Genomic DNA, 22,697 nt, shown 5'->3' with positions numbered 1-22,697 from the left:
TCACTAGTCCCAATGAACACTACATGCTGCCGCCTTGAAGCTGCTGAGTGACGAGCATTCAGGGATAATTACAGGTAGGTAGCCGTGTTGGTCTGCCGTAGTTGAAACAAAATGAAAAAAATCATTCCACTTTCAGTGTATCTGAAGAAGTGTGTATGCACACAAAAGCTCGTACCAATAACAAACTTAGTTGGTCTCTAAGGTGCTACTGGAATGATTTTTTTAAATTTTGTTTTGAGCATTCATTCAGGGAATCTGTTATGGATGCTTTAGTTGAGATTCCTGCATTGCAGGGGGTTGGACTAAATGACCCTTGGAATGTTTCCAGCTCTACAATTGTATGATTCTATGTACAACTGTATGTGTGTAGGTCAACCTATGGCCAGTGGGAGTGTCAGGATGCAACAACCATAGCCAGCAGGTGTTTTCCTGTTACTTCTTTGTGGTTCATGAAATGTGTGTGGGATTCATTTGAACACTTTGAAATGCCTGTGCTGGAATGTGTGTATTCTTACTGTGCCTCATATGTGTAAACAAAAGAGGGCAGAACTTCTATACAGTCATACCTTGGGTTACAGACGCTTAAGGTTGTGTCTTTTCAGGTTGCATCCTGTGCCGAACCCGGAAGTACCCGAACCTCTGGGTTACTTCCGGGTTTTGGCGCTCGCACATGTGCAGAAGCGGCGAATTGCAACCCGTGTGTGTGTGCAGACGCAGCACTGCGGGTTGTGAACGTGGCTCCCGCACAGATCACATTTGCAACCTGAGTGTCCACTGTACAGTAATATTTGAAGATCTAGAATAGGGGTGGGGACATTAAGTAGGAAGGTCACATGTGGCCCTCGAGGTCACTCTGTTTGGCTCTTGGACTCTCCTAGACCCAACCTCTTGTTGGTTCTCCTTGAGTGCTTTTGCCTGGTTATAATGTGTCACTGGACAGTGATAGTGTATTTTGCTTGCCTGTGTGTGTGTGTGTGTGTGTGTGTGTGTGTGTACTAAGCTCTGGGTTTTGTGTGGCTAGAATGTTCTTTGTGTTATGAGAAACAAAGGAAGAAGCTGAGTATGTTTAGCCTGGAAAAGGGAATGAGAGGAGATATGCTAGCCATCTTCAAATATCTCAAGGACTGCTGCATGGGAGATGGAACAAGCTTTTTTTTCAACTCTGGATGTTAGGACATGAACTAACAGCTTCAAGTTGTACTAGAAAGGAAGGACTTTATGACAGTAAGAGCTGTTTGGCAATGGAACGGTCTCCCTCGGGAGATGGTGGGCTCTCCTTTCTTGGAGGTTTCTAAGCAGAGGTTGGATGGCCATCTGTCATGGATGCTTTATTCTATAGTTATTTTGATTATATAATTCCTGTCTCAAGCCAGACCTTTTAAAATTAGTTACACGTAGGTAGCCGTGTTGGTCTGACACACTCAAAACAAAATTAAAAAATCCTTCCAGTAGCACCTTAGAGACCAACTAAGTTTGTCATAGGTATGAGCTTTCGTGTGCATGCACCTGAAGAAGTGTGCACCTGAAGAAGTGTGCATGCACATGAAAGCTCATACCTATGACAAACTTAGTTGGTCTCTAAGGTGCTACTGGAAGGATTTTTTTATTTTCTTTTAAAATTAGTTTGAGAAACTTTTCTTTTGATTCCTCAATCCTAAAACAACAAAAAAGATGATTTAGCGACACTCCCTAAACTGAATGATTTAGCAACAGTCCCTGAGTTGAATAGCAATTCATTCAGAATTTGGCTGTGCGACCGGCTGGTGTTTGCTGTTGCTGCTGCGTGAATAACGTCCATTGTAAAACCAAACTGGAGTTAATTTCAGTTCCGGACTGCGAAGTGCAAAGCGTGGCGCGAGGGCGAAGAAATGGGCGAAGCGGCGGGGAGGCTGTTAAAACGCAACCTTATTCCAAATCCCCCCAACATGGGCTGGTGGTGCAGGCAGTTTTATTCCAGGAGAACACAGTTTTTGTTTAAGTTGCTGAAAGTCCTGGGGCTATTCTCCCCACCCCCCTCGAGAGCATGCACTTTGTTGAACCGAACTAGGGGAAAATGTTTTTTTTTTAATGGAAAAACTCTAAAACCAGTTTTCACTTTGCATTGGTACTAAAGATCCCCGTTTCCCTTTGCGTCCGCGATAAACATCCCCCCGCACCTCCTCTTCCCCGCGGACTCTGCAATGATACTTTCCTTCCCCCGCCTTCCAGGGATCCTGGAATGTCGATGGGGAGGCTGGGCCAAACCCCGAGCCCCTCCCCCTTCCTCCGAGTGACTTCCTCCCGCTCCAATCAGCGGGAGCTAGGGGGCTGGCTCTCCGGACTTTCCTCCAGTCCTTTTGGCCGCTCCCTTTTGCGTGGGGGGGGGGGGAAGCTGGAAGAGCCTGGGAAAAGGGAGTGACGTGGGTCGCTGCCTCGTTCAGTTCTCTTGCTTGGATCCTGGCGTGGTGCGAGGCGGAAGGAGCTTTTAGGAGCGGAGAAGAAGAAGGAGGAGGGAGGGAGAGAGAGAGAGAAAGAAAGAAAAGAAAAGAAAAGAAGGGATGATTTTGTAAAGTTGGAAAGAGGGGCGAGGCCTTTTCTTTGGTGAAAGTCCTGGTCTGCTTTCGACTTGGGTAAGTCCGTGGGTTTCCTTGCGTGCAAGAGGAGTGCTGCTCGCCTGCTCTCTAGCTGCTTTTCCTGGCTTCTGCTCGCGACTTGCAAACACTCTTTGGACATGCTTTGTGGATGCCGCTTAATTGCTTCCTTTCTCTCTTTCTCATCTATACTGTATCTCTCCTCCCCCCCCCCGGTTTTTTTTTGGCTTTTAGAGCACCACGCTACTAAGTGCCCCCTCCCCACTTGCTGGCCATCGGCAGGAAGTGCAGAGTTGGGTCCTTAGTGGGGGGGGGTTGATCTTCTGAAGGTGGGGGAGAGCGCGAGTCTTTCGAAGGGTTGAGAAATGTAAACTTGAGAAGAATGGGGTGGGATCGGCAAGGGAAGGAGGGCATGGTGGAATCCTTCGTAGGCTTGATTTAAATCAGCTGGGATGGTGCCTGATGTTTAGGAAGGGGAGGGGGGAGCCAATCTGCAGGTTAAAATCCAAACAGGTTAATTGGAGTCTTTTCTCAAACCAATGACGATTGGGCAATGAATGTACTGTAGTGTAGAGTGTGTTTGTGGGAAATTATGTAAACGAAAGCACGGGGAAATGTATGAAATATGAATATGGATGAGATTTGGTAAAAGGGGGGAAAGTTCTGTTACTGGAGAAAGATTTTAAGGAAGGTATATATATGCTTAAGACCTCCTCCTTCGGTCAGATGCAGTTTGGGAAGAACCGCCTTCTTCACACTGGTGCTAAATGGAAAAGGTGATGGATCAGCGGTGGGGATCTAGCAGGATATTGTGGAAACCTTGCCATGCTTGAGAGAATATTTTTGGCTGCAGGCTTAATGTCTCCCAGGCTAAGGCTCTATGTTTCACTAGAAGGAAGAAGTTTATTAGCCCAGTCTGTTGGTGCCGATAAAAATTTGCTTGAGGTTTACTTTAAGTCTGTAGCTTTTTAAAAACCAACATGCCTAATCAAAACCCATAATTGTAGTGCAGTTTCAAGGCTAGACTAGGAAGTGAACTTTTCAGATCAGCCAAATTGATTTTTGTTTTGGCGACAGCAGTGTGTGAATGGCTCGAGAACTGCAGTTTAATTGAATTAAAAAGTCATGGTTTTATTAATTTGGGATAAGGGTTATTTTGGGAGAGGTTGTTCTGTACAATAGGTACTTGCTTTGTGTTTTTAATATTGTTATGTTTTCTGCTGCTTTTGAAGCCGGTCAAATTTCTGCTGTCTCTGCCCAGTGGGGAGCAGGGCTCCTGCGAACATAGAGTTCTTTATTTCTCTTCCTGCCTGTGAAACTGGAAGCTACCATATATTCCAGCTAGACGTCTGCTGTTTGCTTATTCATGGGAGCAAAACAAACCCACCTTCTTTTGACCAGTAAAAATGTTGGGCGGCGCCATCGGAGGAAAGTTGGGAGAGAGTCAAATAAAGACTGCCTGAAGCTTCTCTTTGAAGTTTCTGCCTGCTGGGTTGTTGGTTCAGTTTGGTCTCTTTAACCTCTGCTCTGGGATGTATGCAGTATATGTCTTTGTGTGTGTAAACTGGGGTGAAATCCTGTAACACTTGCATGCTTTTACACTTGTGCAAAATACAGTTTTGGGAAGCTGTTTATTCCCAGTGACTTGGATCCCAGCAGGGTGGATCAGATTTAAATCACGATTTAAATCACTAGTCAGTAAGACTTGATTTAAATCATTTTTTGACAGAAAGACTCATTCTTGCTGGTATAATCTTATTACCGTATTGGCCCGAATATAAGCTGCACCTTTAAAATTCGGGGGGGGGGGGGAGACAATACAGTGGTACCTCTGGTTACGAACTTAATTCGTTCTGGAGGTCCGTTCATAACCGGAAACCGCTTGTAACATGAGCCGCACTTTCGCTGATGGTGCCTCCTGCTGCTGGCGCGCCACTGGAACCCAACTTCCGCTCGCATCGCAGGGCAAAGTTTGCAGCAAAGCGGCATCTACTTCTGGGTTGTTGTTATTTAGTCGTTTAGTCGTGTCCGACTCTTCGTGACCCCATGGACCATAGCACACCAGGCACTCCTGTCTTCCACTGCCTCCCGCAGTTTGGTCAAACTCATGTTTGTAGCTTCGAGAACACTGTCCAGCCATCTTGTCCTCTGTCGTCCCCTTCTCCTAGTGCCCTCAATCTTTCCCAACATCAGGGTCTTTTCCAAGGATTCTTCTCTTCTCATGAGGTGGCCAAATTACTGGAGCCTCAGCTTCAGGATCTGTCCTTCCAGTGAGCACTCAGGGCTGATCTCCTTCAGAATGGATAGGTTTGATCTTCTAGCAGTCCATGGGACTCTCAAGAGTCTCCTCCAGCACCATAATTCAAAAGCATCAATTCTTCGGCGATCAGCCTTCTTTATGGTCCAGCTCTCACTTCCATACATCACTACTGGGAAAACCATAGCTTTAACTATACGGACCTTTGTCGGCAAGGTGATGTCTCTGCTTTTTAAGATGCTGTCTAGGTTTGTCCTTGCTTTTCTCCCAAGAAGCAGGCGTCTTTTAATTTCGTGACTGCTGTCACCATCTGCAGTGATTAAGGAGCCCAAGAAAGTAAAATCTCTCACTTACTTCTGGGTTAGTGGAGCGCATAACCCGAAGGATTCGTAAGGGTGATGGTACGTAACACGAGGTACCACTGTACCCGAATATAAGCTGCTCCCTTAAAATTGGAGAGAAAAAGAAAAGTTGTCAAACGTTGCGCTCTCCTTGACGCTCTAAACCAACTGGCAAGGGTGAGCTAGTGGGAGCCTCCTTACCTGGCTCTGGCTGCGCCCCCTGGGCCACTGCTGATTGGCCAGTCAAACCAGGGCCAGGCAGGAACCCCGTAGCCTAGACAGCCATCCCAGGGGATGGAGCAACGGACACCAGAAATGACGTGTCTCTAGGAGCCTGGGGAGCCCATGGCGGATCGCAAATGCCGCCCTCTGGAAGCCCAGGTGAGTGGTAATAATAATAATAATAATAATAAATTATTTATACCCCGCCCATCTGGCTGGGTTATTACCGTATGTCTGTTTCAGCAGCTATATCGTAAAAGCCCGCTTTTGTAAGGTCGTGAATTTAAGCCGCAGTTTAACAATATGAATTTGGGGGGAAAGTGCGGCTTATATTCAGGCCAATACGGTACAGTATTTGCAACCAGATGAAGGTTTCATTTTTGGAACAATAAATTTTCAGAGTACCGTAGTTTTTACAGTTGTATCAAAAATTACTGATTTGGTTATACTATTAGAAATAGTAGACATAGACAGATAATGAAATTATTGTGAGGTTGAATAAGTTAACTGTTTATATTTGGACAACTTTCTGCTGTACTTTATTGGAAGGAGAAAAACAATATTTTCCTCAATAATTTAAACAATTTATTTAACTAAAACAATAGCATTATAGCATATGTATCCATGTTTGTTAACTGATGTGGTTAAACTTTTTTTTTTTTTAAAAAAAGAACTTGGATTGAGTAAAACTTGAAAAACTTAAAACAATCCTTATTTGCTGATGAATAGCCTTTGGACTATAATGTAACTTGAATAGAAAACTATCTTTAGAAAGATTTTTCCTCCAAAAGCATTTTATTTATTTTTTTAAAAATCCAATTTAAATTTAAAAAATCAATTTAAATAATAAGATCTAATTTAAATAATTTTTTATTTTTTTTAAATCATTGATTTTTATTCACCCTGGAACACAGCATGGTGCCCACTATAAGCACATATACATTAAAAGGTAGGGGAAAGAGAAGTGTGGTAAGGACACCAACATTTCTCAAACTTTGTGAACTTGGCCCTTTCTAGACTTGATCCGTCTCCTGAGTTGTACCCTCCCTCTCCCCAAACCAGACCTGTATTAACCATCTGTTTCGTTGGGGGTTGTGTGTACGGTAGGTTGTTGCCCATAGAAGTGTTGATGCATATAAATTCTGTGGAGTTGGAAAATAGAGACTCTCTTTCCTGGCAACAGGGTCTGCTTGCTTGCTCCAGACATTGACCCAAAAGACAGGAACTGAGCAGTTCCTTCCTTTATCTGCTGCATTTGGAGTGCCTGGCCAAGGCTTCAAAGAGAGAAAGGACACTGGTCTTCAGTAGCAGCAGATCACTTTTGCAGTCCCAACATTTGTCTGTCTTACCTACTGTACAAGTGACTTGCAACTTCATGTTCTTCCATTTGAGAATCTTGGCTCTAAGAAAGAGCAGGGAAGCCCAGAGAACTGAAAAATAAAGCTTTGTTGTGATGTTTAGAGGCAATCCTGCACAGCTGTAATAGGGATACAGAGTGGTTTGCAGTGAAATAAGCACGGTGGTATCCTGTGCAAGGCAGATTCATCTTTCTGTTGAGACTCCAGGCTAACAAGTTTATTAATACAAATAATTGTTCATTCATTTATTTAATAGACTTTGTTTCAGAATGCAGCATGTAGTACCTGATGAAATCAACTGAATAGCATAGCTGCCAAGTACCCCGTTTTCCCCGGGAAACCCCCGTTTTTACTTACCTTTTCCCCTGTATCACTTCGTCTCCTGTTTTTCTCTGTTATTTTCGGCTTCAAAAATCGCATCTACGCATGTCCGGAAGTGCATAGACGTGACTTCTGGTGTCAACGCACTTCCTGACATGCGTACAAGCGACTTTCGAAGCCGGCGGCGACCATTTTTGGTGCCCATAGAAGGGCAAAGCGACATCGGAAGTTACGTCGACGCAACTTCCGGTGTCACACGGCTGCCGGTCCCGGATTCTGCAGTCCGGGACTTGGAAGGTAAGTAACAACGAACCAAAGCAATAAAATCATGCTGTTCTGTTTCAGACAGTCACCCCACACAGGGCAACTAAGAATAGCATTCTTAGACACGGAGGACTCCCAATTGTGTGGATGCCCCTTGCATGTAGAGTGGTAGCTCATAAGGAGTAATAAGAGACCAGATAGGTTGTTAAAGCTGGGCCCTGTCAAGTTCCTGATAACATGAAGGCCTGTTATGAACCAGCTTGAGAGGAGATGAGCTGCCTTGCATAAGCAGAGGAGGAGGTGGTCAGTCGGTATCTCGCCATGAAGTGGGAGGAGGGATTGGAACAATTTAGAATGGCTTCGGGGTTGGCCTCCAGGGTAGTTTGATCAAATTCTTATTCTCATCATGGTTTGGCTTTGTGACTAATATGTTGCATATTAACAAAACACCTGCTGATGGCGTGGTGGCATTTTCACTGAGCGCCACATCTGAGGCTGTTGTCTTGCGGCTAAAAGTATGAGCTGTGCGGTTCCTATTATCACCACCCCTGCAATATAGAAGTAGTGGTAGCCTACCTACCTCACATTTTAAAGATAATGGGGATCAGGGCCTGCTCTAGGTAGAGCCCCAGTGGCGAGGTGCGCCAGGGCGCCGGAGTGATCTCCGCCCCTCAGTGCCAGGGTGCCCGACCTGCTCGAGACTGCCCTGATGGGGATAATGTACAGTGGTGCCTCGCTAGATGAATTTAATTCGTTCCATGGGTCTTTTCTTATAACGAAAAATTCGTCTAGCAAATCCCATAGGAATGCATTGAATTTTTTTTGAAAATTTTTTTTGCCCATAGGAACGCATTAATTGAATTTCAATGCATTCCTATGGGAAACCGCGATTCACTAGACAAATTTTTCATAAAATGAATTCGTCTAGCGAGGCAACCTCCGCTAGAAAAAACCTTTTGTTAAGTGGAAATTTTGTTAGGCAGGGCATTCGTTAAGCGAGGCACCACTGTATATAAAGTGTCTTGGAGTGTTTGACAGCGGTATAGCTCCATCAGTAAAGCATGAGACACTTAATCTCAGGGTTGTGGGCTTGAGCCCCATGTTGGGAGAAAGATTCCTGCATTGCCGGAGGGTTGGACTAGATGGCCCTCGTGGTTCCTTCCAACTCTACAGTGCTATGATTCTAAGATTCTTCCCCTGTGTCTTGATCCTGAAGTTGACAAGAACTGACAAGAAGTATAAAGTAAGCCCGCAACTTAGGCGGATGCTATGTTCTGGGGATCGCACCTGCCTCCTTTTATTATATTTTTTTTTTTGCCAAGCACGTGAAACTGAATGTGCACAAGTTAAATGCACAGCACAACCTGTTAGTGGGTCCTGCCTTGCCAGCTGGAGAGCCCCTTCTTCTTTCTTTCCTAGTCTCTTGCTACTAGAGTAGAGTATTGGATGGCATTTTTCAGTAATGTGTGCAGAAGAGATTGGGGGCCAAAACAGTCTGGCAACCCCAAGCTGTTTTTGAATATCTGAATAAATGGCAGAATGCCTGTGTGGTATACAGTCTTCTTCATAAGTAGCTTTTCTGATTCTAAAGGATAGCTTAAAGCAGTTTTCTAAACCATATTTACGGGGAGTGACTGATTCAAATTTACCTCGTGTTTTTAATCTGCAGACAATTTTTAAGGCTTTATGGCGCAGTCAGCATTGCTAGTTCTTTTTCCTTTAGCCTCGTTCAAGGTTTTGACAGTAAAATATGCACTGCAAACTGTTGGTTGTAGAACGTGCAGAAGGGCATAAGTGATCAGCAAAATAAATATCTCTATTCCTGAAACTTCAGTGCAACAACAAAGGCGCTCATAAGTGCAGATATTCTGAACAGTCAAATATACCTGAAGGCGAAAAGCCTTGATGTACTGTAACATTCCCACACTTTTAAATATACAGTATATAGTTACTAACGTTCCGTTACACTCTAGTGTGAGCAAGGGTGGAGCTGTGCAAATAGGCCTGCTTTTCAAAAACACACTCAACTGCCACGTGAATTGTGGTCTCCTTTGGTTTGCACATGTAAGTGAATGTTTCCCTCCATATATAGGGAAAAACTAAAGAATTCAGGGTGCTGTTGCCATGGGAGATAAACTGACCCTGGGTGTGTAAAGATGGGCATTTGTGTGTGTGTGTGGTGCAAGTGTTTACTTGGACACAAATGCATGCTCCCCCCTCCCCCGTGCTGTCCTTGCACTATGCAAGCATTCCTTATAACCTGCACCCGGAAAAGTAGTGAGCGTTTGGGAGACCCTAGAGGAGACTGTAGTCTAGCACTTCTCAGGCAGGGTGGTCAAGGGGGGGGACTCTTGATTCTGAAGCCCACAAGAAGTTTGGTGAGTAGGGCAGATGGTCAATGAAAGTGAGAAGTGCCAAGGAGGTTTCAAAAGATGGGATTTTACTTCAGTAGCTCAAAACAGAACAGTTGGCACAAGTCTGCTGACTTCCTGCTTAGTCTCTCACCTGGAGAGCTTGGACTTTTTAAGGAGGAGAAGGTTATTCTGAGAGGTGTCGGCCCTCTTTGGATGCCTTCTGCTTCTACTTCATCTGTACTGGTTTCAGGATTGCTGTCAGCAGCTATTCCATAGTCCACGACAACGGAACAAGCTCACAACTGGAGATGTGGGGGGAATGGGGTGTGTGAAAGTGAAGATTTTATGAAATGTAGGCCCTATTTAAAGAAGTGTGAAGTTGCCAAATTCCTTTTTTAAAAAAAGTGTGTCTATTTGTTTATAAAAAAACCTTTCTAGACTGCCCCAAGGTGGTGAACAGCAAAATTTTCTCAGTTTGTACACTTCTTGCAAGCTGGGAGCAGGTTTCTTTGTTGCTGGAGTGAAATACTGGCAGCACCCCTCCTCCCCTTTATATCAGAAAACAAAAGCTGCAATTTTGGGTAAGATACATTTGAGGGAACAGGGATGCCAAAGGTGTCAGCCCCCCCCCTTCCCATGACACGGGGCCCCCTGGATGGTTCCCCGCTGAGCGAGAGTCACTTCTTCCAAAACCCCGACATTTTCTCACTCTTACTGGATGAGAAGAGGCACAGTAACAGTCGTAAGTGGCTGCCAGCTCTAGAAGAGGATTTTTATACTTGTGGAAGGTTTAGTTTTCGTAAAAAAATAAGTCCTATTGGGTTTCCTATGTTGCTTTTCAGGTTTTTTGTTTGGGAGATAACGCCCTCAAACGACTGAGGGCAAACAAATTATGTACTGGTGAAGACTAAACGTCAACTTTGCACTTGGTCGCATATTTGAGAACTAGTTCTTACAAAGGCAGTCTTAAGACTCGCATTTTGGGGATTGTAGCCTAATACCCCAACTTTTCCTCATGTAGGGCATGTTTTGCTTGGCAGAGCATTCCATTATGTGAATCCCCACCTGCAGTGCTACGGTCGAGACTTTATTGATTGATTGAATTTATGTACTGCCCTATTCACAGAATAAAATCAAAATATAACACCACAAAACAACAACAACCCAATAACCCCCTGCATTTACTGCCTTGTTGACAACATTGAGTAAACAAACAAACCCCTGTGTTGCACAATATGAGTCAGCAATATCAAAAGCAACGCGATGGCCAGAAACAATTACAACGTGAAAAACTTTATGGAATGATTCAAAACATCAAAACTAAAAAACCAAAGTCTCTGAAAGTCCTTAAATGAATCACGGTGCCAGACTTTACCCAGCGGAGAACAAGCTGTGAAGCTTCGTATAATCAGCAAATGTCCAATTCTGATGTCCACCTCTGAACTCTGCTGAACAGTGTTTCCGGATAACAACAACTGTTTGGTTGAATTCTTCATCAGCCAAATAGTTCAACACTTGTAAGTAGAAAGATATGTAATTTCTTCATTAACTGAAAATAAAATATTCAAACGATGACCTGCACATGCAGAACAACAACCAGGGCTGTCTTGAGGGTATCCAGCGCTGTGGTGCAAAAATCCCTCCGGCGCGCTCCCCCCCACATTTCCCTCCCGGTGGGCAGGCTGGAGGGTGAGGACGGCATGGCAGAGGCAGGCAAGGGCTGCGAGGAGGGCGCTGCCGTCGGGACTGGAGGAGGCGAGCAGCAGCATGAGGGCAGTTCCTTCGGCGTGGAGGAGGTTCCGGGCATGGCACGGCATGGTGGAGGGCAGCGAGCTGTTGCCGGGAGGTGCCGCGTCCAGCCTCAACTTGGCGCTGTGGCACCCCTCGCCACTAGCTCCTATGGGCAAGACACCCCTGGTAACAACTTCAAATAGCGTAGAAATTATAAACTGTAACATAAAGAAGTTAGATACCCAATCTTTTTTCGAATAGATATAATATACATGCGAATGAAAAATACTCTGGAACAGTGTTCATGCGATTATGTAGTCACTGTTACTAACAGCATTTTTTGAATATATGCATGCCAGCTAGAATACTGGCTTTCTTGCATTACAGCTGGGTCCAAGTGTATATTGGGTTTTGCTTTTATACACAGTTTTGGGGTTCTGAAAAATTACAGAATTTATATGGCATTTAAAATTATTTTCTCATGTAGAAAATAACTGTTTTAGGCCAATAAGGAAATGGCACATGTTGAAATTAAGGTTTTCCTAATTTGTTTAACTATACTATGTTAGTTGCCAAAATATTTCATAAATGGTGGAAAGCAAGCAGCATAACTCCAGCCATTTATTTTTCCTGCCTCTGTGACAAATACTGAAATATATCATACAGTCATTTAGTGCATGGTCTGTGTTGGTGTCTTTGCTAAAGGTTATCCAGTTTGATTGTGGTAGAACTGATATTTGAACCAAATACTTCCCTGCTTACATACCGTAGTTCATGCAATTAACTAATATGCTCCACCAGTATTTATCCTTCACTGAAATATGTCACACTTTCAGGTCAATGTATGTCTTGCACATCCTTAGTATGGTTTCAGTGTCCGCAGGGTAAACATCATTCTCCATTTTAGCGTCTAAGTCCTATAACACATTCTGTTATGTATTAAACTCCTGTTAACCCTGAAGAAGGAGCCTAGAGGTTGGCTATGGCATTTCCTTCCTCATTAAACATATTTGCAGTTCAATGTTTTGCTTGATTTCTTCTACTGGAGCTAACGTTCAACACTGGTTTGTCGAAACGACTGATCCTTGCAAGTTGGCACATTGGAGAATTAAGGCTCATCTATTTTGGTCTAATTGTTCCACAGCTATTAAGTATGCATTTAAAATCTTAGCAGTGTAACAGCGCCAGTTTTCTGTGTCTTACAGTCCTATAAACTGTACGAAACAAGTGTGATTTCAGAGATTGTGTTGCATCTGCAGTTTAAAGTACAGTGGAACCTCAGTTTATGAACACCTCAGTTTACGAATTTTTGGTTTACGAACGCCGCGGACCCATCTGGAACGGATTAAATCACTTTCCATTACTTTCAGTGGGAAAGTTCGCTTCAGTTTATGAATGCTTCAGTTTAAGTACTCCACGGACTGTCTGGAACAGATTAATCCACTTTCCATTACTTTCAATGGGAAAGTTCGCTTCAGTTGAGGAACGCTTCAGTTTATGAACAGACTTCCAGAACCAATTGTGTTCATAAACCGAGGTACCACTGTATAGACATGGCCAAAATTGTCGCATATACCAGCTAAACAGAGGGAACAATCTAATTTCTGGTTTCAGAATTTCACTTCATTGAAAAACTGCCAGTGAATTCTTAACCCTGAAAATTTCCTATCCTGTCATACCACTCCTCAGCAATTTCTTGGAATCTGCAGAAGAAAGCTGGCAGTGAGTGGGGGGCAAAGCTGTCCGCCTGATCTTACTGAGGAAACCCTGAACGTATTTTCAAGGACCCGCCAGAAGTTGAGCACAATTTGAAAACTTGAGTGTGTCCTTCCTAGCTCTTCCAGTCGGGAGGCACTGGTTACGCAGAAGGAGATGTTAAAGAAAAGAGCCTAATAATGCATGTTAGGGCAGCACCTTCGGGGAGGGGGGGGGGAACCAGAGCCCTGTGTGAGATGCGCACAATGTTCAGACTCGATCAGTAAAGCTCCCAGCTATGTACAGTCTCTGCTTTTATTTATAAATCCTTCAGGAGTGAGGGCCACAGCGTGCGGTTCTCATATGGATGGCATGCATGTCGAAAGAGGAGATGTCCCCACAAGACTGCCTTTTCTTCCCCACCCCCAACCCCTTCCTGTGATGTTGACCTCATTTTCAGACTTCAAAGTGAAATCCCAACTCTGCTGCCCCTTTAAGGCGACACAATCACTGGGTGACCTAGTTCTGTCTTACAGTTTTATGAAATTGGAATGTGATCATTCCCGCACCCCCTGTGGGAAAGCGAGGATTACTTTCAAGGTGTCAAAGGGATGTCTCTGGGGCCGCTTTTGTTCATGAGGCAAATGAGGGATGCAAAACAAGTGGCTTCTCCCCACGTTACTTGTGCTATGATTGGCCTTGAGTGAAATGTGAGCAGAGGGAAAGAGGATCATTTACCAGCATAACCATGGTATGTGGGGTGGGAGGGCCGCATATCACAAGAGTTTACAGACAGTGGTGCTGCATGCGAATGATGACCTTCCCCTTCTGCTCTCTGCCCCGATTCCACTCTTTTTTAACTGCACTGTAGCTTACACATCGTAGTTTGAGTCTTTCTGCATTTGAGCAGCTAGAATGTAATGGTATGGCCTCTATATATAGGTCCTACTTAAGGTTGACTTGCTTATTATCCAGTTGTTTGGGGTTTTTTGGGGGGTGTTCTTTGCTACCCCTCCCCTCAATCTTCACAGGGGTATGGCAAAATAAGATTGAGTCTCTCTCCTGCTACTTGAAAGCGCTCCTGCTGTTTCTTATCTTCACCAAATTGCAACCCAGATGAGAGCTCCTGGGGAAGGGGGTCTCGGTGTTGCTGGGAGCGTCCAGAAGATCTTGGGTGTGTGTAATCCCCTGTAGCAATCTTCTGAAAGCAGTGAATATTAAGAAGCCTTCTGAAAGGGAAACAGCCCTGATCAAAACTGCTGGTTTGAAAATGTTTATGGATATTCAACACAAGAAGTGCTCATTATTTACCTTTTGCTGGCCTGTGTACTTGGGCCCAGTGCAAAAGTTGGTTGTGGTTGTGGGGAAAAGGAATTTGTGACTTTTGTGGGACACTGCATGCATGCAGTGGTGGAAGCAGTGTTTTGAGTTGCCATGATGGTGCAGATTGCAGTAGTAGTGTGCTTACCCCACAAGTTGTACCAATTGTGCCTCTGTACTATCACAGATCAGCCTTAGGTGTATAGGAACATGAAGATACCTTTTTAAGTAGAAAGCTGATCATCATGGTGCAAACTGTTTACACATAGTTAAATGATATTCATGAATTTGTTTTCCTTCCCCCATTTCCTACCCAAAGATAGCTCTTTAAAAGGTGTTACCTCTCTGGTACCTCAAAAGTAGTATGTGTCAATATATTCAATTTCTTTAGCTTTACATGGGACTGCATAACAGTTAACAGTTTGTCAATCTTATTTTAAAGTACAGTGGAACCTCGGTTTATGAACACCCCGGTTTACGAATTTTCGGTTTACAAACGTCGCGGACCCATCTGGAATGGATTAATTAACTTTCCATTACTTTCAATGGGAAAGTTCGCTTCAGTTTATGAACGCTTCAGTTTATGAACAGACTTCCGGAACCAATTACACCCATGCTTCGGGTTAAGTACGCTTCAGGTTGAGTACTCAGCGGACCCGTCTGGAACGGATTAATCCACTTACCATTACTTTCAATGGGAAAGTTCGCTTCAGTTTATGTACGCTTCAGTTTAAGTACTCCACGGACTGTCTGGAACAGATTAATCCCTTCCATTACTTTCAATGGGAAAGTTCGCTTCAGTTTATGAACGCTTCAGTTTATGAACAGACTTCCGGAACCAATTACACCCATGCTTCGGGTTAAGTACGCTTCAGGTTGAGTACTCAGCGGACCCGTCTGGAATGGATTAATCCACTTACCATTACTTTCAATGGGAAAGTTCGCTTCAGTTTATGTACGCTTCAGTTTAAGTACTCCACGGACTGTCTGGAACAGATTAATCCCTTCCATTACTTTCAGTGGGAAAGTTCGCTTCAGTTTATGAACGCTTCAGTTTATGAACAGACTTCCGGAACCAATTGTGTTCATAAACCGAGGTACCACTGTATTCATTATGTTTTACCTTTTAGCTGACATTATGAAATTTTCTCGCATGTTGAGGGGGTTTACAGGGTTGTGTTGGCCCTACTGTGACCCTGAGAAGGAGCACTATGCATGTGTATGGAAGAATTCCATATGTGTGTGTGTGGCGATCCAGATTGGCCCAGGATTCTCTCCCCACAATCCTGTTGGAGGCACTCCATCCATACGCTCCCTTCTCATGGTTGGTGAGGGATTGCTGGTGGGCATGTCAGTGTTGAGGGGGAGGCTAGCCCATGCAGTCCCACAACTCCTCCATGTTGGGTTTAAATGTGTGAGGGCTTTTGTTTGACCAATGGCTTGCCCAACACCAAACCACAAAGAGGAGAGCTGTGGATTTGAACTTGGGGTTCCTATATCTAATTACACTCAGTAGCAGATGGTGAGGTGGGGTGGCGGTGCTCATATTGCCTCCTGAGAGCTTCCCAAGAAGATGCAGCAGGGAGGTTAGTGTGGTGCAGGCACACTGACGGGGAAACTGAGGTGGCTTTGCCCATGTGTTTGCACCACACTGGCTTTCCCATGGCAGCAGCCCTCTGCTTCCTAGCCAAGTACTGCCCTCCAGGCCTCTCTGTTTGGCTGCTGGGACTTTCTGCTTTGTATCCTCCTTGAGTGTTTCTGCCTGGTGGGAATGTGACCTTGAACTCTAATAATGCCCTTTGTTTGCCTGGATGGAGGATAGAGAGGGAAGTGTTGGTGTGTGACAAGCTAGCCTACTGTACAATGGTAAAATTCACTGTGAACACTTTTACCTAGAATCATCATGAATAGAATGATCTGAAACTATTTGAATATATATAAGCAACTGGAAAAAAACACACTAGAGGCCTCATTAGTGTGCATGCACAGAAAAGCTCATACCAATGACAAACTTAGTTGGTCTCTAAGGTGCTACTGGAAGGAATTTTTTTATTTTACTTCGACTGCGGCAGACCAACATCACTACGTACCTGTAACTCATATTCACAGTCCTTCATAAACAATACCTGCTTCCCAAGGTAATGAGCAGAATAAGTATTAACCCATATTAGTGGGTGCTTAAACGGAGGATTACTGTCCAGCCAATTAGCCTTGTGAGAAGCCTGTGGCTAGATTAGAAGTGGAGCTGAAATAAATAAATAAAGTAGGTTTCCCCCCCCCCCCATTTTTATTAAGTGCATTGGACTTTATAAATTAGAGTCATGTTTACTTGGAAGAAAGTGCCAGTGTCATTGAGTGGACATTTCTTCCACACAAGTGTACGTAGGATTGCAGCCCTAAACACTTAATCACTTGATGTGGAAAAAGTGGTTAGATGATGCACTGGAATTCACATCATGTTTATGACGCCCGCGTGATGCATTCAGAGAGTGCTGGAGTTGAGCTAGGGTTCAAAATCTCTCTCCCCCCCCCACCCGGACTGTCTTCCACCAGCCACTCTTTCAGCCCGACCTGCCTCACAGGGGTTTTGTGAGGATAAAATGAAAACAACGAATATCCATTTATGTCGTTGAGAGTGAAAATCTACAGTAGTATCATGGCTTTTGTTTGTGTGCAATTAGAATTGTTTGAAATTACTGATTAGGTTACCTCTAATTTGAAGATTGGATGGTGGCGGACGTGTGTGTGTTTCCCCATCTACACTGCTAATAATGTTCATAGTCCTCTTGCTTCCGATACTTTTCCAGTACAGGCCCATTTGACTAGTTTAATGACATACCCTGCAAAGGGAATTCAGCTGTGAAAACTCCTTGTGATGTTGTGAAGTTGCCTTTTCTTCTCTCTCCCGCCCCTTTACCCAGATGAGCAAGCTAACTGGTATTTTTTGGTTTTGTCTCAATCGAGAGAAGGGTGGCTGTCTAAATTATATTTCTTTTTCCAAATTGTAAGGGAAAAAGTGATCATAGCCACTGTCATGTTCTATTTTGTGTGTGTTGGAATTTTCCATAAATGAGTCTTGCCATCCAGATGAATTTTGTGGTTGTCTCCTTGTGCTGTGCATTGTTCCTCCGTGGGCAAATGCCATAGTCTTTTTCTCACACTTGTAGCCTCCCAGATGTTCCATTTGTTTCTTTGGCTGTTGATTGGAAAAGAATGGATGCCAAAGTGCTTCAAATTGCAAGTAGCACTTCTGATAACTGTCCAAGGGAAACAGGAGCTATGAGGTTAACTGAAAAGACATGCTTCGCGTAAAACAGATCACAGCTGTATGCCTTATCTCTTCCCTGTTCATGCAAAAGGTTCGTCTGCATTTAATAAGATCCTGTAATACTTGGCAAATCACCCTGTGAAGTGGAATATGTGATCTGATGGCCCAGAAAGCCAGAGGCATGCTCCATGCTTTATGGAGCAATTGTGTTAGTCAGGGCTACAACTGGTGTTAACAGTGTGCAAAGTCCAAATGTTATGGACATGTGCCAGAAAGTTATGGCTCTTTGGCATCTGTCCTTGAGAGTTTGGAAACGCAGCTCATGGTTTCATAATGTACTGTGTTTCTCCGAAAATAAGACACCGTCTTATATTTATTTTTCCTAAAAAAAAAAAAACACGACCCCAATGGCTTATTTTCAGGGGATGTCTTATTTTTTTCCTCCTCCTCCTCCTGCCGCTGCCAGCATTGCTGCTGCGCCTATCACTATGTCTTATTTTTTGGGGTATGGCTTATATTCCTTGAATGCTTAGAAATCCTGCTATGGCTTATGGTATGTCTTCAAATAGGGGAAACAGGGTATATGTTAATAATGATAAGCAGCAGTGGTGTAGACATGCTAAACATGATTACTGTGTAAAGTGTTTAGGATGGCTAGTGCTAGTTAAATACCAGTGTGTTTTGTACTGGTTTACAGTACATAGCTGAATGAGGATAAATCTCTCACTATTGCGGTTCCCAGCTAAGTAGAACAGGGTATTCAACTGCAGCATTACGAAGATGTCTCAGATTTTTAACAGGAGAATCTTTATAAGGTTTTGTGTAGAAAGAAGACATTAAAGTTAAATATGTTGGTTTGAAGTGTAGATGGTTGTATGGTTCTGCCTCTACAACACTTACTTCAAGGAGGCCCCCCTTATGCCCCCCTTTCCTCCAAGGAAGAAGAAGAAGAAGAAGAAGAAGAAGAGTTTGGATTTGATATCCCACTTTATCACTACCCGAAGGAGTCTCAAAGCGGCTAACATTCTCCTTTCCCTTCCTCCCCCATAACAAACACTCTGCGAGGTGAGTGGGGCTGAGAGACTTCAGAGAAGTGTGACGAGCCCAAGGTCACCCAGCAGCTGCATGTGGAGGAGTGAACCCGGCTCCCCAGACTCCGAGTCTACTGCTCTTAACCACTACACTACACTGGCTCTCAGGAACGCAAGAAAGGTGTACACCAGGCACCCCCAACCTTCGGCCCTCCAGATGTTTTGGACTACAATTCCCATCATCCCTGACCACTGGTCCTCTTAGCTAGGGATCATGGGAGTTGTAGGTCAAAACATCTGGAGGGCTGCAGGTTGGGGATGCCTGGTGAACTTGGTTCTCGCCTCTGCATTTTATCCTCAAAACAGCCTTGTGAAATACTGTATGATGAACTGAGACAGTGGCTGCCCCAAGGTCACCCAGTGAACTTGGCTCAGTGGGCATTTGACACACTAACCATTATACCACACTGGTGGGGGCGGGGATGCTTAGCTTTTGTATACAGAAGGCCTTAGGATCCATCCCTGGCCTTTTTACAGTTGCAAGGATGTCTGATAGCATGATTGGGAAATATCTCTGCTTATGGTTGTGGAGAGCTGCTCCCAGTTATAGCTGACATTACTAGGTTGAATGAACTAATCTTCCAACTTGGTAAAAGGCAGCTTCAAATGTTAATATGGAGGGGACCACTTAGGATCAGCTGGTTTACAGACACAGGTCAAAATGTGTCCCCAAGTGCTGTGATGTGAAAGACCAGCAGTGGAACAACTCAATCGCCATTGGCAGGACGCAGGTGGCACTGTGGGTTAAACCACAGAGGGCTTGCCGATCAGAAGGTTGGCGGTTCGAATCCCTGCAACCGGGTGAGCTCCCATTGCACAGTCCCAGCTCCTGCCAACCTAGCAGTTCGAAAGCACGTCAAAGTGCAAGTAGATAAATAGGTACCACTCCAAGCGGGGAGGGAAATGGTGTTTCCGTGCGCTGCTCTGGTTCGCCAGAAGCGGCTTTGTCATGCTGGCCAAATGACCTGGAAGCTGTACGCTGTCTCCCTCAGCCAATAATGCGAGATGAGCGCCGCAATCTCAGAGTCGGTCACAACCGGACCTAATGGTCAGGGGTCCCTTTACCTTTACTTTTACCTTTACCTTTACCTTTTCCAGTCTTTTATATTCAGAGGTATATGTTGCGCCTTAAACATTCTGATGAGACTGTTTGAGAAGGTAGTTTACCGTTGAATTACTTTGGTGGTAGACTCCACTGAAAACTAAAGGTGATTCAAGAAAATATATTTAGGATGGGTATTCGTAGGCATCCTTTGTTTGGGGGTGCGGCTTGTCCTACTGTAATGCTGGGATGGGAGAATCTGCATGATTGTATTCATGACTGCCTTGGAAGCTGTGGAAGAACAGGACCCATTTTTGGAGCAGACAATGGCAGCCTAGCTTTGACCAACTCCAGTCAAGCCTTATGAGGAGAATAGGAATGAAAAGGTGTGCTGATGCTCACAGCATTTCTTCTTCTCTTAATGTATTTCTGTCTACCTCTCACTCACACATTTTTGTGTGTGAATGCTTTGCATTAAAACAAACTACTAAAATCTTTTTTCTTGCTTTGGGTCCTGTAGTACAAAGATGTTAAAAAGTGTTACAATTTTTGCAGTTTAGATATCGCTGTAATAACAAATAGCAGGTATATGTTCACTGTCTCATTGCTAGTAGCATAAATGGGTTTTGCCCTAGTTGTATTGCAATGGGATTTTGCCCTGGGCTTATCCTTGAGATAAGAGTTGATACAATTGGCTTCTATTTCCAAGAATGGTTTTGTAAACCCCTTACTTTAAGCAGCTTCGTACAACAGAGATAATTCAATTGCTTTTTGCTCTTCTGTGGGGATTGTTGTGAGATGAATGCTTTAAAAATATTTTTATTTGGAAAAGCAAACCTCTGCACTTTCAAGGGGCTTGGGGCCAGGGCCGGCCCTTCCATGAGGCAAGGTGAGGTGACTGCCTTGGGTGGCAGTATACAGAGGGGCAGCAAGTCCAGCCTCCAAGGCCCTGTTCAAAATTAGCTGGCACCAGTCGCATTTTGCGATTGGCCATCAGCCTTTTGCAACTGGATGGAGATGTCCAGGTGCTATCTTTGGCTCCTAGCATCTCCACCTGCCTGGCCAGGGGATTCAGGGGGTCTGCTGGGTAGCACTGGGCAGGGCAGACTTGTCTTTTGCCACCGCACTACGCTGCAAAACAGATGATTCGCCTAGTAGTATTTGTTTTTTTGCTGCTGTCAGGCAAATCAACTATTTTACTACCCTGCAGACCCCCGTGAATCACCCAGCAGGGAATTTTTTTTTTGCTGCTGCGTGCCTGGTGAATCAGGTGCTTGGTGGGGTAGAGCGGTACCCTTCAGACCCCCTGATTCACCCAGCAGCATTTTTTATTTTTTTGCTACGTGGTCTGGTAGCGGGGGAGCAAAACAACAACAACAACAACAAAACCATTTTGTTTTGGTGCCCACAACCTAGGTCCCAGGATCCACATGGCTCCTAGCATTCCTATTCCAGTTTCTAACACTGCTCCAAGGAACTCATTGTGTGTAGATTTTCATTCTGCTCCTTGTTCCTGATGTAGAGCTTCACCCCCCCCTTCTTCCCTGTCGGGGTTGTGCATGCACCGTTTTGTGGTTTGCCTCAAATGCCAAAATGTCCTGAGCTGGCCCTGCTTGTGGCACCTCAAAACAGCACAGCACAGAAAAGAACCATCTCTGTTCTCTTCTTAAGTATAGTTGGGGATGGGAGTGGTAGATCATCCCTGCAGATTGAAGGCCCTTCAAACACAGCGCAACTGCTGGAATGACCCCTCCCCACATCTGTGCTTGAGAAGAGGGCTGGGGCAAATATATGCTTGTCACTTGGTACTTCAGAAGCCCTTGGAGTGACTCTGACATGCAATGCCAGAGTCAGGAGAGAAGATCCAGTGGCGGGTAGGACTGTTGCATGATGAATATAGCGAGAGGCATTGTGGACCTCAGAAAATGGGTATGCAATAAATTGAGAATCTTGTCCTATGTACTTTAGCCCCATATTTTCAACTTTATTTGTTATGCAGACCATAAGTACTTGATACAGCATAGAGTTATCAAGATGACCACAGCAGAACATAGGGGGTGGTATTCAACTAAGTTTTACTCAGAGGAGACTTCTTGAAATTAATGGACCTAGCATAGTCATGTTCATTAATTTCACTGGGGCTACTCTGAGTAAAGCTTAGTTGAATACCACCCAATATATATGGACGTGTATTGTGCCTTTTAAAATAGGAGTATAACAAAGTCTATAATTGTAGTTTAGAAATACAACCATATTTGAAACTGCTTCATTTGTACAGACTTACAGATGATTTACTGTTTTTTTCTCAGTCCTGAAAACATTAACTTTTGCAAACAATTTTCTTTTTCTTTTTTTTTGTATGAAAAAGTGTGTTTGAATAGTCAAAAGAATGACTGTTGGTCACTTACCCCGATAGACTGCTGTTCTGAGTAAAGCTGGACCTTCAAACTCCTTTATGCCTTGGAGTGCATATATAGTAATCCTGCCAGTTTTGCTTCAGGCTGATTGCATTATTCCCGTCCAAACAGTTCCCGTTATTCCCGTCCAAACAGCGAATCTTGGTAGTGTTTAATTTGTACAACAGATCTAATTCTGAGTTACTCATTTAAAGCTGAGACTGGTTGAAATGAAAGGCAATTATGGTTAGCTTGAAACTGCTTGCCTGGTGTAGAAATAAGAAAGATTCTTGCAATTACTTTTATTGTGATGAGATCCCCCTGAGAGCAAACCACTCACACGTGTGTCTCAAAACAACTCTGACTGAGTGCTGCTAATATAAAAACCAGATTTAAACATTTCAGCTGTTGGGCATTACAACAGCTGTGAAATGGACCATAACTAAAGGAAAATCCACTTGAGCGAC

At 44.1% G+C, this 22,697-nt stretch overlaps 1 protein-coding gene across 13 annotated transcripts in view; it reads left to right on the top strand.

Moving 5' to 3' along the window:
* Positions 1 to 2,374: 2,374 nt before the first annotated feature.
* Positions 2,375 to 22,697, top strand: part of PPFIBP1 (PPFIA binding protein 1) — a 149,493-nt gene continuing 129,170 nt past the window's right edge. For 9 of the 13 annotated variants that reach the window (XR_009558245.1, XM_060279452.1, XM_060279456.1 and 6 more), the window contains exon 1: positions 2,375 to 2,609. The gene's annotated coding sequence lies outside the window, so the exon portion shown is untranslated. The remainder of the gene's footprint in view (positions 2,610 to 22,697) is intronic. The other 4 variants (XM_060279461.1, XM_060279460.1, XM_060279457.1 and 1 more) reach the window with 1 other exon arrangement.

This window comes from Zootoca vivipara, chromosome 10, assembly GCF_963506605.1.
Source record: "Zootoca vivipara chromosome 10, rZooViv1.1, whole genome shotgun sequence".
In the NCBI taxonomy this organism is placed as follows: Eukaryota; Metazoa; Chordata; class Lepidosauria; order Squamata; family Lacertidae; genus Zootoca; species Zootoca vivipara.
Note: the sequence above shows the minus strand (reverse complement) of the source record. Positions and strands in the feature narration are given on the sequence as shown.